The sequence below is a fragment of the Tympanuchus pallidicinctus genome, unplaced genomic scaffold (genome assembly GCF_026119805.1).
Source record: "Tympanuchus pallidicinctus isolate F22 unplaced genomic scaffold, pur_lepc_1.0 scaffold11, whole genome shotgun sequence".
Classification (NCBI taxonomy): Eukaryota; Metazoa; Chordata; class Aves; order Galliformes; family Phasianidae; genus Tympanuchus; species Tympanuchus pallidicinctus.
This window is the reverse complement of record NW_026294627.1, coordinates 18285028-18300970: the sequence shown is the minus strand read 5'-3', so window position 1 is coordinate 18300970 and position 15943 is coordinate 18285028. Positions and strand designations below refer to the sequence as shown.

Genomic DNA, 15943 nt, shown 5'->3' with positions numbered 1-15943 from the left:
CATCACCACCACTGAGGATAGATGTGCTTCCATGGGCAGCTGGACCAGGTGACCTCCAGCACTTCCTCCCAGCCAACACTATGCCATGATCCCAATAGGAGGAGGGAAAAGCTTGTACCTTCACCTGTTGCTGCAAAGAGCCGTGCATTTCTCATTTGTTTTGTAAGAGATGGAGCTGGATCCAAGATCTGTTTAGTGCATTTGTGTTATATATAATGTTTAACACTTACACCCGCAGCATGTTGCCTCACTGAAGGGGAGGGAGTTTGGGGGAAGGGAGCATTGATAGTCTGCATGTAGGAATTTAGGTACCAGGATGCAGAAACCTGGCAACCCAGGGTAGAACACCACTGATGGATGATGGCAGTGACCTTTTTAATGCGTTAGAAGGTAATGAAGGAAATCTGGGGGGAAAAAAAAAGATCAAAATAATAATTTCAAAGCACTGTACCTATTTTAGACATTCTTACATCATGTTTCCATAGGAACTGGAATGAAAAGGAGCATGGTGTAGCTGTGTTCACAAATGTGTGGTTTAATAGCTTGTAAAGGATTGGTTAGGGCCACTGTGACCACAACAGCAGGTACCTGCCAACTTGGCTGCACTACTGGGTCTCAGCTGTGGTCCTTTTGTTTTTCTTTTCAAAATCTAGGAACATAACTGTTCTCCCTTGTTTTTCTCTTTTATCCCACAGATGCTGCCGATTTCAAATCCTCCCATAGCCATGGTGCTAAGCACTTCTCAGCTAGATCCACTGGGAGGCACGAAGGCATTTGGCTTTTTACCAGGCATTTCACAAATCACACAAGAATGAGGACAGCACAAAGCAGGGATGTATGGATGCTGGAGAGATGGTTTGTCCCAGGGAATAATATGAGTCAAGCTTTTGCATCCAGCGCTGACATTCACCTGCTGGGTGGCCTTGTGCAAGGCACACCAGGTTAAGATCTGCTCCATCTGTCAGCTGCCTGAAATGCATCAAGTTCAACTTCACGGGTAAGCATTTCCCTCACCAATAGACACCCTTCCAAAAACAGATGCCATGGACAGATTTCATGTCCTAAAGCACCCACAGATCTAACCTAGCTACATTCATATGTTAAGACTCATGCCCACAAGATGCTACATAGCAACATAGCAACTGCTTCATTTCTCCATTCAAAATTGCCCAATGTAAGGTCTGTGTTGTAGCTCACCAGGGCAGTATTTTATTTTGGCTTTTATTTATTTTAACTGTGTAAATGCCACACTGCGTGTCCTAGAGCAAGGCATAGGCATCTGAGTATTTTTGGTAACCCTTGCACTAGGGTACCACTGGAGGACATTTGGAAAGCCAGACCCGTTCTGATATCATGCCCGAGTCTTCCAGTAAGGCATCCTCAAAGCTACCACATATTTTGTCCCAGAGGGAGGTAATTAGATTGCTTCAGAAGACAAGCATGAGAAGCATGTAACATGCATCCAGCCTGCTGGACTGAGATCAGGACACGAGACTGAGTTGGGGAACTAAGTTGTTTAACTGCATAGACATTACATACCCAAAGGGGACAAAGCTCCTCCAGAGCACTTACATGAGACGAGCTGTATACTTTTTCCTTGGAGTTGGCAGTCTGAATAACTAGCTCTACTTTTAGACAGCAAAATGACTCCTCACCTCCTACCATTCTCATCAATTGATACATATGTATAAGAACTGCCTACCTGTACTTATAGAATGAGAGAGAAGTAAAAAACTTCATGTGTATCTGTTCAAATATACCTGATTCATCTCAAGACAGATAACTTCAAACCACCAGGACAAAATACGCTCTTCCATGGGTCTGTCAGGTTTAACATCCTGTAGGCAACTTGCCAGAAAGCTCAAAACTCAGCTTTTGGCCAGAAGCATCATCCAGACCACAGCCAGCAGAGCAAAGCCATCTGAGCCCATGTGCTCCACTGGGGCAGAAGCCAACTACAAATACTCTTACACTGCTGTGGAAGTGTTAAAAACCACCAAGGTTTTAAAGTTAAATTTCGCAAACCAATAGTTGTAAAATAATTCTACGCAACAAATACTGAAAGAAACACTACGCAGAGTACCTTTATCTTCAAAGAGCTTCCAATGTAGGTATTTCCATAGGAATCCCTAAATAAATCACAGATTTTACAAACAAATATCAATAAAGATTGCCTGAATCCAAGTTTTATTTCAAATGCCACAATGACAGTTTCAACCCGTAGAAGGATAGGAAAATAATACGAGAAGTCCTGACAGCTGCACACTGAAACAGTTTGGTTACTTACAAATAGATAGCGATTTTTGTCTTCAGAACTTATATTTAAAAGAAAATCTCACTAAACCTACAGCTTGTACTTTAAGGATCAGAAGCTGTATGTTATATACATAACCTTTGCTTCATTGTCTCTGAAGTCATACATCTGCATGGCAGAAAGTGGAAGAGGACATACTTTAATCCCACCCAGTTCTCACTCACAGTGAAATTCACTGGCTCAAACCAGAGTTGTTACAGAGACTCAGGCAATGCATGAATCCTGTGAGTCTGCACGTTTGCACAACTTCAGAGGTGAACACTGAGATTCCTAGTTGGGAACAAAGCTACAAACCATAGCTGTAGTTGTACTAAACTCAGAGTGGTGTCCTTCACTGCCCAAACTACACAAAACCCCAGAGCACGCAAACAACATCTAGCATATAGACAGCATATAGATGCTAGGATTTTTGGTACTGCTGTCTTATACATCAGATAACTCAGATTGTAACAAAGAAGAACATATGCCACACTCTACAAGCCAGCTACATGAACTCACCCAAGCATCCAGCTTTCTGCTCCAGGTCCCTCTGCAAGCAAGTTAGATCCAGGTCTTCTCTGTCACGATTTCCTGGTATGCCACTGTTACCCAAGACCATATCTCACTCCAGGAAAACATCTTCTCCAAAGAGGTATCTCCCTAGGGGCTAAGGAGTAGGGCTGTATCCACCTGTCCACCTGTTCCTGAAAGCATTTCTCCTGCTTTCCTGCTGTAAATTCTTGATGCAGGAAAAGAATTTTGAAAAGCAATCCAGTTATTTATCCTTCAGGCTGGAGAGAAATGAGGAGGCTGCCACAGCCATGCCTGTTCTGAATGCTTGGCAGGTACACAGGCACAAGGAGGATGATGCTATAGATAAGTGCAGACAGAAATAGCTAGAAGGATGAGCTGGCTCAGGGTGCTGCTGGTGAACGGCAGTGATCTCCCTTCTCCCGCAATTTCACCAAAGGCAGTAGCTGAGCCGCACACTCACCGAGTGTGCTGGCAGGAAAGTCATCCCAGGCTCTGAACCTCACATGGGAAACATCCTTCTCAAACAGATTTTGTCTCTGTCAGGTTCTTGGAGGACTGCATCATATCAGCCTACTTCCGACCAAGCACAAAACCAGCTTGCTGTGTGCTGTAGAGTTTGGTGCTGTTCCCAGAATCAAGCTGGGAAGCTGCTGCTTGCAGATCCCGCTGTGCTGGCAGGAAAACCCTGCTGCTACAGTTCAGAAAATACCACCAAAGCATCAATCTGAGGTACCCAGGCAGCCACCTCCCCTCTCCCCTACTGCTCTGACCAGTGCACATGGGGACAAGTAAAGCTGTTACCTCTCTTATGAAACTTTTCTGCACAAATACAATAGCCAAATAGTTTTTTGCCCAGCTGCCATCATTTATTATCCTTTTGTTTCCTTCTCCTATACAGCAAAGTGTGTATTCCAGTTTGAGTTTAGTTTTTCCTTTTAGAAGGAAAAATAATCTCACCAAACTGCACCAGCACTGGGAAAGACTAAAAACTTTTCTTTCTGAAGCTCATTCAGGCAGGGATGATAAGTCAACACCTCCTCTGGGAGCTATCAGTCCCAAGGAACCAAAGTCTTTGGCTGCTGACATGACAGGACAACCCTGGGAAACCCCACAGCATGGATGATGCTGAGACAGGCAGGGACCCTCTGAGATCAATTAGAGCCCAGACTGGGAATGGGGACAACCATAAGAAAATCTGAGAGGGAAAAAAAAGGTGGAGATGAAAAAAAGAGATAGAGGGAAATAAAACTCTTTCAACTCTTTGAAAGGGTAGATAACAGCAGGACAAGAGGAAACAGGTTTAAGTTGAAGGCGGGAAGATTTAGGTTGGATGTCAGGGGGAATTCTTTACTAGAGAGTGGTGAGGTGCTGGAACAGGCTGCCCAGAGAGGTTGTGGATGCCCCGTGTCTGGAGGTGTTCAAGGCCAGGTTGGATGGGGCCCTGGGCAGCCTGGTCTAGTATTAAATAGGCAGGTTGGTGGCCCTATACGTGGCAGGGGGGCTGGAGCTTCATGATCCTTGAGGGATCAACCCAGGCCACTCTGTGTTTCTGTGGAAGCACTGTTAGCCAGCTGAGGGGAGTGACTGCTCTACTGTCTGTTGTGCAGCCTTATCTCAAGCACTGCGTGCAAATTTGGGTGCCACAAAATGAGAAGGACATAAAGCTATTAAAGAGCATCCAAAGGAGGGTTATGATGATGGGGAAGGCTTTAGAGTGCACAAGGTGCACGGAGGTTGGCTGAGGTCCCTTGGTTCATTCGGCCTGGAGGAAGGAAGGCCGAGGGGAAGCCTCATCACAGCCTACAGCTTCCTTAAGGACACACATCAGGCAGTGGAGCAGAGGAGCCATGCCACCACACTGTTGCCCATCTCCACCAACATCACAACTACTTCAGCTTGTGGGAGAGCACCTACACAGTTCTGATCCCTTGCAGGAGAGCTGCTGTCTTCTCCTGCAGCTGTCAGCACTACTAGCTCAGCCTGCTCGAGGAACTCTCAGACTACATCCATCCTTATAAAAAGAGACATGACCAGAGAGCTTCCCAAGGATAAGACCACCTTCCAAGGTGCAACTGAAAGACATGGCTGCAAGCAAACCACCTAAATATGCCCTGAACTCCCAAAACAAACTTGAGAAGTCACTGGATAAAGGTAGCTGGCACTTTTATCTTCAACCAGCTCCCAGGGGCCTGGCACTGCTTTTCATCTCTTAACACAGACAAACCCACAGTTCATCATAGTACTGTGGTTGTTTGCAGAAATCCTACTGTTTCTTTCTCTATTCAACTCTGTTACACCAGAAAAATCTGCAAGAAGTGGTATGTTTGTCATGGCAGCAATACTTAAAACCCTAAAATAAATGGCTGTTGAGATGCCACTGAAGAAGGAAAACCTGAAGTTCAGAAAGATTTATAAAAGAACAGCGTGACAGCAGAAACAAAGGGGAACTTAAATTTGATGCAAACAACTGCAACAATGACTGCCTATCAGCAATTTGTGCCTAGAAACACTTTCTAGGCACATCTCCTGCTGTTTTCCAGGTAAAAGCTTTTTAAAAAGTATTACTCATTGTTCTGATTATAAGTCTTGGTAGACAAGAAACAATATCTCCTGACACTGCTTGGGTGGCAGTGCTACAGCAACTCACTGTAGCTTAAATTATAGATTTCATATCCACTAAACACATAAGGGGCACAGGGACAAGTGAAGTCAAAGATTTGTCTGAAAAATTCACAGGGTGTAATTGGCTGCTTTTCCTCTGATCTGAAAGAAGGTAAGCTTGAAAAGCAGGTAAATGTGCAATGAGAAATTTTTGTACTGAAAATTGTTTTGTATTGAAAATTGTTTTATTGAAAATTGTTCTGCATAAAGCAGCTGCTCATGATTTCACTCCTGCACGTGTGCTTTGCACTGCTTTCACTATAATGTAAACAGTTAATCATATTTTCTTTGTTGAAGGGAAGAACACTGAAGAATTTATGGCTTAACGTTTACCACTTAAATGATGGATAAGAAAACAAGAACTGTAACAGATGGGCTTCTTTTAACGGAACCCAAGTTATTATGAGCTACTTATGGCTACAGAACAACAAAAAGCAAACTGTATGCCTCCCCTGATACATAATACTTCATCAGAGATTCAACACCTAAACTTGCTGAAATAAAGGTGAACTGGAGTCTGGATTCTAAGTTACACTAATACCATTTATTGTTGTGCTTTTACTTTGCAGAATTGTTTTATGAATTATTTGAGGGCTACTCGCAAATAGGATTTGCTATACTCTTTTGATAGGGTTTGGTTGCTGATTATTCTAACAGCTGAAAGCCTGTGTTAGGCATTTGTGATTTCTACCTCCTAACAAGAGCTGTCTTGGGCACCTTATTTTACTCAGAATAAACACTTGATAGCTGTAGCTAAGAATCTCCTTGTAAGCATGGATAAACATACCACTTATTTTCCAGTACAGTTCTGAAGCAAACAGTGCTCTTACACCTGCTGACTTATCCTGAGCTCCTGTCTTGTACAAAGATCAATGAGTTGCTAAAGGAGAGGATGCCCATTTTACCTCTAGGATTTCCTAGAGGAAAGCTGGTGACAAATACCAACAATCCTCATAAGTTCAGACAGCAATAACACAGAAAAACCCTACAAAAACAAAAAAGGAATATACCCCAAAAAATCATGTAAGTATGAAATCAGACAAAACCACACTGACCCAAGAAATACACAAGAAGCAGCAACAGCACTAGAAGTAAAAACTAAAAGGCTTTATTCACCTAGTAAGAACTTGTGTCTCACCTATGTCACGTTTCACAGTTCAAAGGGTTTTTGTAATCACAGCATCTGGAAAAACGTCAGCACTGACTTCAAGCTAAAATGACTTTCTGAAGTATGCTTACTCATCACTTACCTAATGTGATGGCATCCAAGTGAGTGTCTATTACAGAGCAACAAGCCAAGATCACCATCAGAACCAGTTTTCCTCCACTATCACTACATATAATTCCCAATAGAGAATAACAACTCTCATGCAGAAGAAGCCCAGCTGTCTAATGTTTTGTTGGTTTTTTTTGTTGTGGTTTTTTTTTTTTTCTTCATCAAATAGTAAACCAGGATTTTTTAAATGTAAACTAATTGGCTGTTTGTAGGGTCTACTAGATTGAGGCCTCAGAGATGAAAATCCTCCTACAGTTGAAAACCTGTCACAAAAGATGGTTTCAGACAACATCCCTGTTTCCTCACACACATTCATCTCTAGCTTTTCAGAGGATGCTGCCAACAAGGACTAACTTTCTGCTTCCCATTTACCACACTCAGATGTCACTGCTGGTATTTTATACTTGGATCATCTTCCTACAAAGAACATTGAAAATACTTTTCATAGCAGTTGCCCTCAGATCAGGCAAGGCCCCATCTCAACTCCAACTCTGATCACAATATGAACACAAAACTTCAGAGAGCAATCTAAAAATGATGCATAAGATACACAAGGATTAAACACTCACCCACGCAGATCTAGCCATCAGAAATGGAATGTGCTCTTAGAAGTATGTAAAGTAACAGCACACGAGCATATCCTAAGCAACTAGAGCATGGATATGTGCCGTGCCTCCCTTTGTAACTTCTTGACCAATTTCAAGAAGCTTTGAAGGAAAAAGAAATGAGTTCTTACAAGTTCTGTGAAAGTCAATGAGCAGGGAAAAGAGAGCTCTATAAAGAAGACTGAAAGAAGACTGTAAAGTAAGCTTTAATTTCACATGACAATAAAAAGCCTCCATGAGAAAGAGGTCTTCTTTAATGATGGGGAAGCTACAACTGAAATAAGATGTCATGAGGCACCAAGGAATTCATCTCTTCATCAGCATTTTTCTCTCACAGTGACAGCCTGTTGTCTAACAGGGTGCAGCTGTGACTGATGTTTCTCCAGCTATTACAGCCCTCCTGCATGAGGCTTCTGATAAAGGAAGGTTTAGTATAACCCAGTTTAATCATGAAGAAAACCCAATGGAAACCAAGCTTCATTATTTCTACTGATGATTTTGTGACCATTCGCATAATTATATAGGCTTCAAAACTTCAGAATTAGCACTGGTATTTTTTTTTAGTTGCTCTGATTTTTGGTAGATGTCACTTCATGTACAGTTGTAGCAGTAGGTGACAGGGATTCATTTTTCAGAATCACTTTGCATTTCCAATTGTGAGTTATAGAGGAATGCTCCATTGTTTGTATTAGAAAGGAAAGAAAACTGGAAGTCCTAATACTCAAATAAGTTCCTCAAAGTTGTCTGACTCCAGTCACTTAAGAAGCTTATTCCTTCTTCCCTTATTTTTGCTGGCATTCTTATTTGGACATGATGCACATGCTTTATTTAGGAAAAGCTTTATAAATACTGGTAACTTTGCATAAGAACTCTCATTTACAAGCATGGGACTTTTTGCTCTACTTCCAGCTTTAAGGGCCAATGACTGAAACACAAGTAGTGAAACAGAAGCAAAGATGGGTGCTGTCCTGGCAAAAAGGTCATGAATCACCAGTAACAGATCTCTGGTGAGAACAAGAAATGCCAAACAAGAAGAGGTACCCATTGCCATTTCTGTGGATGCCAAAACTAAGCCATCCTTTAAAAAAAAAAACCAAAACAATTACAGTTCATTTATATGTAGCAATGCAGATACTCTCCTGAAGGACTGGTTTCCTGTTCCTATTACTGGTATCTAATGCACACACGTGGCTACTTACACAGTTAAAGGACTTGAAGGGACTGTTCTAGTAACTAGATTCAGCCTCCAGCCATGCTTAGCATCAATTAAATATTTCCAGATGCCTGAGCAGGGCCAGTCCAAAAGAGTACCCGTGCAATTAATGAGTGCCAAGCATTCTCTTCAGTGCACATGAAAATGGGTCAGCAACATCTTAAAGCATGCACATGATCCTGCCCTGGGGAAGAGAAGTATAAAAGATGTCTTGAAATATCTTCCAGCTCTCTTCTGAGTCTACAGCACACACCAGTGAGGTAAAGCCTGTGCAGAACAGTACCTGTTTCTAACATACCATGGACCACTTCCCCTGCTTCTTTGAAAGCTTCTCTTGGATTCCTGAATTTTACTTCCTCTTCAGCCCTCCAAACTCTATCTGCCCATCCCTTTGTTTCCTTCCAGTTTTCTCTCTTAGTTGTTCTCCTTAGTCTGTTTTCTCCAGCCTTAGTTTCATGCTTTTCCTTCTGTATTTCTACTTAGCTTTAAGTTATGCTTGCAGTCATACTGTACTAATGTTTTCTTACATAATTTAACAAAACAAAGTGATAAGTACCATTTTAAGACACAGTTGATTCTGCCAAGGATTCTTACATAATTAGGTTCAATTAGCTAAGAAAGACCTGTAACACTGTTAATAGATTTTATTTTACTCATTACACCTGCTGTGGTGTATCATCATGCCCAAAGACACTGACGCTTAACAGCTCACCAGTGAGAGCAGTTCAGTTTTATCAGCCTTAGTGAGTCAGATATTTTTAATTCATTTCATCACAATTCCCTGCAGGCAGGGCCAGCACTTTCGTGTAATGGTATGTATCATTCTGGGCACCCTCCTGCAATTTGCAGGGCCCAGCCATGCCAGCAGCAGCCTACTAAATGATCAGTTGGAAGCATGAATAAAGAACTAAAGCTGTGCACATTCAATGTCTTCATGTAGCTGGGAAAGGAGGCATTAGTCATCACACTAACAGCATCTCCTAAATATTAAAAGGACCACAGTTTACACAAATCAATGCTCCACTTACTGCTGATAGTTTAATAAGAAGATTACATACAGTGCATAATCAGAGATGTTTTCATATTCACTCTTCCACGTATCCCAGACAGTTCTCTCCGGCCACTCAGCAGAGCAACACTCCGGAGGAGCTCTAAGAATATAAAAGTTACCATGAAGCAGAGGGCTGAGTTCTGCCAAATACGTGGGAAGAGGACCGCTCAACAGTCTCCTCTTACAATCTGTATCTGTTCCACTGAGTAGCTATTCTATCACTGCAACAACATAAGGCTGCAAAAACCTTCCACCTTATTCTGATGACAATATCCACACACTTAATTGTGCTCACAGAAGAGAAATGATCTCCTCCATTAGTGACTATGGATGAAGGAGTGGTGTATAGAACAGGGCTTGCACACTAAGCAGCATGGAGCAGAGAATGGAAACCACTGGCAATAGAAACCAACCACCTTCTCCAGTGAAGAAAAACTGTTTACAACTTTAAGCTCACTTCGCAAAGGCAAAGAGGAACTTCTGACTTGCTCTGTCCTATTTTGCCATAAAGGCATACGACATCACGTGGGCCAGATCCACTCTCAGCTCAGCTGGATGCCCAATGCATTTAGAGATGCTCAGGAAATGGATCCTTTTTACAGTGCCCTCAAATCACGTGCAAGTAACCCCAAGTCCTGCAACAGGCAGCTTCAGCTCAGAGGAAATTTTACACCTAATAGAAAAGATTCAAAGACCATCAAATTCATATGTCCTGCATTTCCTTCAGGACACAATCCTTTCAAAGATCTACAGGTGCATTTATTCCCTAGGATTAATGCAACTCCCTTGGCTGATCAAAAGGCCACAGCAGTTTTCACATCTCCAGTAGCTGAGGAAATCTGTACGCCAAGAACACAGTTTAGTCCAGTTTAAAGGATATTGCAACAGTAATAATTACTTCAAATGCCATTTGCTTTGCTAGAAACCAGCAAGCCAGGACAAAATCCAAATTCCTTTAGAAACATTTACAAGAAGGAAATAAAATTCCTTCAGGATTTTATAGTCCTCAGGGAAGAGACTGTATTTCTAATATGATAAAACAATAAAGATCCAGTAGCCTCAATCCACTCAGACCACATTATGCAACTTGTACATATTTGAAGAATGTGTTCCCAATCAATTCAAGACGCCTTTGAAGCCTCTGGCAAATTCATATATTTAGAGAAAAAAGTCTCTGAAACTGCAACTGCGAGATGTGAAGAACACTCATTTTCACTGAGGAATACAAGATGATGGTGAGGGGAAATGGCATCCACATAAAACTTTCAGAGGACTTAAAGGAAAGGACTAATCTGGCAAGATATCCCATGATCAATCCTGCAACATGCAGGATAGGAAAAGCCAGTAAATCTCTTGACAAGGCCTACATCTCAGAGTGGAAGGGCACATTCTGCATCATTATTTAAAAGCCTACTTTAGGCACCACACATGAAAGCATGTCATTCCAAAGCAACGAAGGCAGGTATCCGTAGCTGAACACCATACAGGTCAGGTATAACATCACAGTAAATTGCTGGTGCTGCCTCAATGGAAAGCGTGAGAAGATATTGAAGCAGCAAGTAGTTCTCTTTTGTGCTAATGCCCAGTATTCTGTTGGAATGCTTAGTCATTAGAAGTCTAAAATGCAAAAAAAAACAAAAAAACAAAAAAGCCACAATTGATAAAGTTCACTTAAACTGCTCATCTTTGAAAAGAGAATAGGCGTTCCCAGGAAAGGCTTCAATCAAGGGTAGAAAAACTGAATTTCTTTAAATATTTTTCCTACTAATTTTCTGCAAAATTAGAAAAACTTAAATCTGAACCATTATTACTGAAGAAGCACTAATCTTATTACACAACAAGAACTCTGTTGTTTGTTTTTCTTTTAGACCATTATCCTCAATAATCACTGACACCTCACTCTAACAGTTGGCAGTCCCTGGAGATTCAAACAATGAAGTGTAACAACAACAAAAAAAATGCTTCAAGAGGCAAAGAGGGGGTTGTTGAGAAGCAAACCAGCCAAGAATGATTCTGTAACAAATACACAGTATTTAGTGAAGATGTGAAGACGAGCACTTTCTACTCTCCTGACCAGAGAGGGGAGGCAGGGAAAGCTATTGGTATAGATCAACAGCAAGGAATGCAAAATTGGAAACATTCATTTTTCCTAGCAAAAAAGCTGGAAAAAAAAAAAAAAAAAAAAAAAAGAGGAAGTGTGTCAAGAAGGGCAGGGTTTGAAAACACTCAATAGTTGTCAAAAGCAACTCAGTCATTCTTACAAAGGACACACAAAAAATTATGTATTTCCACAATTCTTAGCCTGAAAGATAAAAAGAAAACAGAAAAAGAAAATTGTCTGGAAAGTTGAGAGGCTGCTGGAAACTTGGGCTGAAAAAGCTCCCAGGGGATAGGACACAACCAGATCAGAAGAGACAGGGAGGAACTGCTGGGACATTCGCAGCCACAGTGACGATCAGCACTTGTTTTTCCTCCAGTCATCACAGCAAGTTTATTCTCTACCAACTCCTTCACCTGGTCCCTCCTCCCCGTAAAACTTTACCTACCTCCTCCACTGTTTAGGAACACCATCCCTTTCGTATCCTTCAAAGTTTCACTGAACATTATCAGCAGTCCCCAGAGCACTAATTTATATCCTGTTAGCACTATATGGGAATTAAATTAACAGCTGCCAAGCCAATTGCCCAGGAAAGTTTAGCAGAGTAGTCTTTGAAATTCAGTATGAGTGGAACATGGATTCACAGCAAAAATAGAATAATGCAGGTTTCTTTTTGAAGCATGAGATGTTCACAGTTCACTGTGTTCTATTCTAATTTATAGTGGCACAGAATTCTAAATACATCAAATATTTATATTGCTCTTATTAGTAGAAATTGAGAAATACACATTCTAAAACAAGATGTACACTTAGGGAAACACAGGTTCTCTATTCATAAAGTTCTCAACATAAGTATAACATATATTAACATTGAAATATATACTTCAAGAATATTTCAGAGATTTTATTTAAAATAAAAAAGTTCATACATGAAGCAGCCTGAGTCTCTCTTTCAGAAAGATCTTGATACGTAACTACACCTACTGGGAATACTATTTGGGTGCAGAAAAAGGCATGCAATGAAGCTAAGTCTGGTAAGCTTGTGGGGGGTTTTGTGTGCGCATGTGTTTTTCTCCTCTTCTGAAAGAGAAAATCATTTTGAAGGACAGTATCTCAGTTCTTGATATAATATGAAGACACTACAGAAAAAAAGTAAAGCCCCTTTATGGGAAGAAAAGTTTCCCAGAAAAAAAACTCAATAGTTCTCAGCTACTGTAGTGATGGATACCAGGAGAGAAACACTGACAGTAACTGCAACACAGCACCAGTAGATGAAATCTGACAGGAATTATTTGAAGTCCAGGAGAAATAAGAAGTACAAATGCCAGATCAAGATCCTATTTATTATCAGCAGGAAAAATAACCTAGCCCAAGTTTATTTACTTGCATCTGCTTTAATGATTTTTTACAACTAGAAGAAATTCAAGAATTACAAGTCACTGTCCCTCCTCCAAACCTCAATTAAAATAAATTAAGTGCATTTGTCAAGTGTTATTTTAGCTTCTGAGAGCAGCTGCATTAGCCTTTTTAGCTTCCTTCCCCCAACACTAAGTGACTTCAGACCATAGAGATTAGATTTCAGTGCAGAAGAAGCAGTCTAGGAGGTTTCTGGAGCGGATGGAGGATAACTTTCTGATGCAGCTGGTGAGAGAGCTGATGAGAGGAGCTGCCCTGCTTTGACCTGCTGTTCGCAAACAGAGAAGGTCTGAAGGTCTGGTGGGAGATGTGGAGGTTGGAGGCTGTCTTGGACAGAGTGACCATGAAATGGTAGAATTCTCAATTCTTGGTGGAGCCAGGAGGGGGAACAGCAAAACTGCTACCTTGGGCTTCCAGAGAGGGGACTTTGAATTATTCTGAAGGCTAGTAGAGGGAATCCCCTGGGTTTCACTATTAGAGAGTAAAGGGGTCCACGATGGCTGGTCACCTTTCAAGAAGGAAGCCTTAAAAGTGCAGGAGCTTGCTGTCCCTGAGCCGCAAAATGTGCTGGCCTGGATGAACAAGGAGCTATTCTTGAGACTCTGGGAGAAAAAGAATCTACCTCCTGTGGAAGAAGGGATGGGCGACTCAGAAAGAGTACAGAGAAGTAGTTAAGATGGGTAGAGAGAAAAAATCACGAAGGCAAAAGCCCAGCTTGAACTCTGAAAGAGTGGTCAGGTGTTGGAACAGGCTGCCAGGGAGGTGACTCCACCACGAGTCATCCATGCTGGAAGAGATGTTCAAGGAACAGTTGGATTTTGCGTGGAGGGACACAATTTAGTGAGTAGTATTGGTGATAGGTGGATGGTTGGACTGGGTGATCCTGAAGGTCTTTTCCAACCTTGGTGATTCTGTGAATGGTTATATCTAAATAGCATATATGTAAATCTGACAGTAAAGAAAATCATTGGGTAGCTGAATATCTGCAAGAGAAATAAAGTAAAACTGCCATGAAATAAACTACCAGAAAACCTGAACATGGGGAAAACAGCATGCAAAAGCAGTAGCAAGCTCTGCAGGAACATTGGCTAGACAAAAATGAGAAAACCAAGCATCCAGATCTGTGAGCACACTGCCACCACATCCCAATTGGAGGGGCAACACGCCTCCTTGCTGCACTGACTGCATTATTCCCAGCCCTGAAAGAAGATGAGATGTAATGCCAGCTCTGAGTCCCAACATACCCCCAAATCCTTGAATTGGATGAGAGAGGGTCACGGGCTATCCTGCACCATGCAGGCACAGTACGCAGAGAACAAGGATGTAGACAAAGAAAACATCAAGAATGTCTGCAGGGACACCAAGAATGTGTTGGATTTGGCACAGTTGATGTGCCAGCAGTATTTGGACCAGCTAACAGTGAGGGATTCTTGTGTTTCAGTGTCAGTAACTTGCGACTACTGTAAAGCTGCATGAGTTGCAACATTTCTTCAGAAATACCTACCCTTGCTGGGGACCACCATACATCACTCACTGCATTTCTTCTCCAGAACGATCACAAGTTCAAAGCCCTGTATGGAAGTGTCTGTATAAGCAAGATCAATAGTGCTCTTTTTTAATCTATCAGAAACCTCCAGTTACTACTTCAGCATATATAGGAGATTAGCAGGATATAAAAGGATCAGCTCCAGCTTGATGTGTTAAGACACCGGAAAAATCAAACAGGAGGGCCACTGACTCCAAATGACTTTAGAGTTGGAGATTTAAAGAGATCAAGTTTCTCACCACAACGTCTGCTGAACATATCAATATTTACTCTAAAGCATTACATAGCATTACATCATTCACCTTGTTCCTTAGTTCCTGACATCAAACAGAAACCCAGTCTGCAACAGAATAGACATTATCACCTATAGTGACCACCTAACAGAGGGTTGAAAGATCTCTTGGTTTTCTGGAGTGTGGTTCTCAGTGTATTCATCTGCTGATTATTTTATATTACCTAAGGATTTGCACTTATCATATTGTATTATATTTAAGATGGGCAGAATACTGTTTTGGTAGGAGGTGTGTGTGCCAGCTGATCTCTTGGCTCTGGCAGGAACAAGCCCTTCCCCCTTCACCAGCAATGCTTGCTAGCTCTCATTTGGACAGAAGCCCTAGGATTTAAGGTTACTTCCAGCTGGAAAAATCCAGCATCCATTTGCAGTCAGCTCCTACTTTGCACTGGGTCTTATGTGGAATAATTCAGAAGCCAGCTCCCACTGAGAAATCATTTTCATTCCTAAAAAAGCATTTTCTCCTCTATATACTTAACCTTATTAAACACACTATTCCCCCTACAGTCTTTCAGAGAGGCACAATCTAGCACTACAAGACAAAGAGGACTGCCAATTAAGACACAACTCCTTTCAGTAGTCTGGCAACGCCCCAGGGGACCACTTGCACCAGGGATGACTCTCAGCAGCACCATGGACAAGGCCAAAGCAGGTTCGGCTCCCACACGCTCACTCCAACACTGATATCCATCACCATCCCAGCAAGTTTTAGCGCTCTCAACATGACTTCTTGCTGACCCCACGTGCTCACAACAGACTCTTCAGCTTCACATGCTCAGCATGTTTCACAAGTTTCAAAAGAGGAAAAATGCACATAGTGTAATCTCTGTGTTTTACAGGGCACTGTATGAGTCTCAGAAGAGATCCTGAGCAGAGCACACTGCGGTGCACTGAGCAGTGCAGACACATCACCCCATCGCACACCACTGCAGCTTATGTTGGACAAGGACAGAATATA

At 41.8% G+C, this 15943-nt stretch overlaps 1 protein-coding gene and 1 long non-coding RNA gene across 3 annotated transcripts in view; one reads left to right on the top strand and one right to left on the bottom strand.

The window, feature by feature from the left end:
- The window catches only part of LOC128075017 (uncharacterized), a 234328-nt gene that overhangs the window by 160171 nt on the left and 58214 nt on the right, over positions 1-15943 (top strand). The window lies entirely within an intron of this gene.
- Positions 1-15943, bottom strand: part of MTUS2 (microtubule associated scaffold protein 2) — a 253265-nt gene that overhangs the window by 229938 nt on the left and 7384 nt on the right. Inside the window, exon 1 of one of the 2 annotated variants that reach the window (XM_052671409.1) lies at positions 2813-3402. The exons of the other annotated variant lie outside the window; for it this stretch is intronic. The gene's annotated coding sequence lies outside the window, so the exon portion shown is untranslated. Of the gene's footprint in view, positions 1-2812; positions 3403-15943 lie in introns of those variants that run through there. 2 annotated transcript variants of the gene reach the window in all.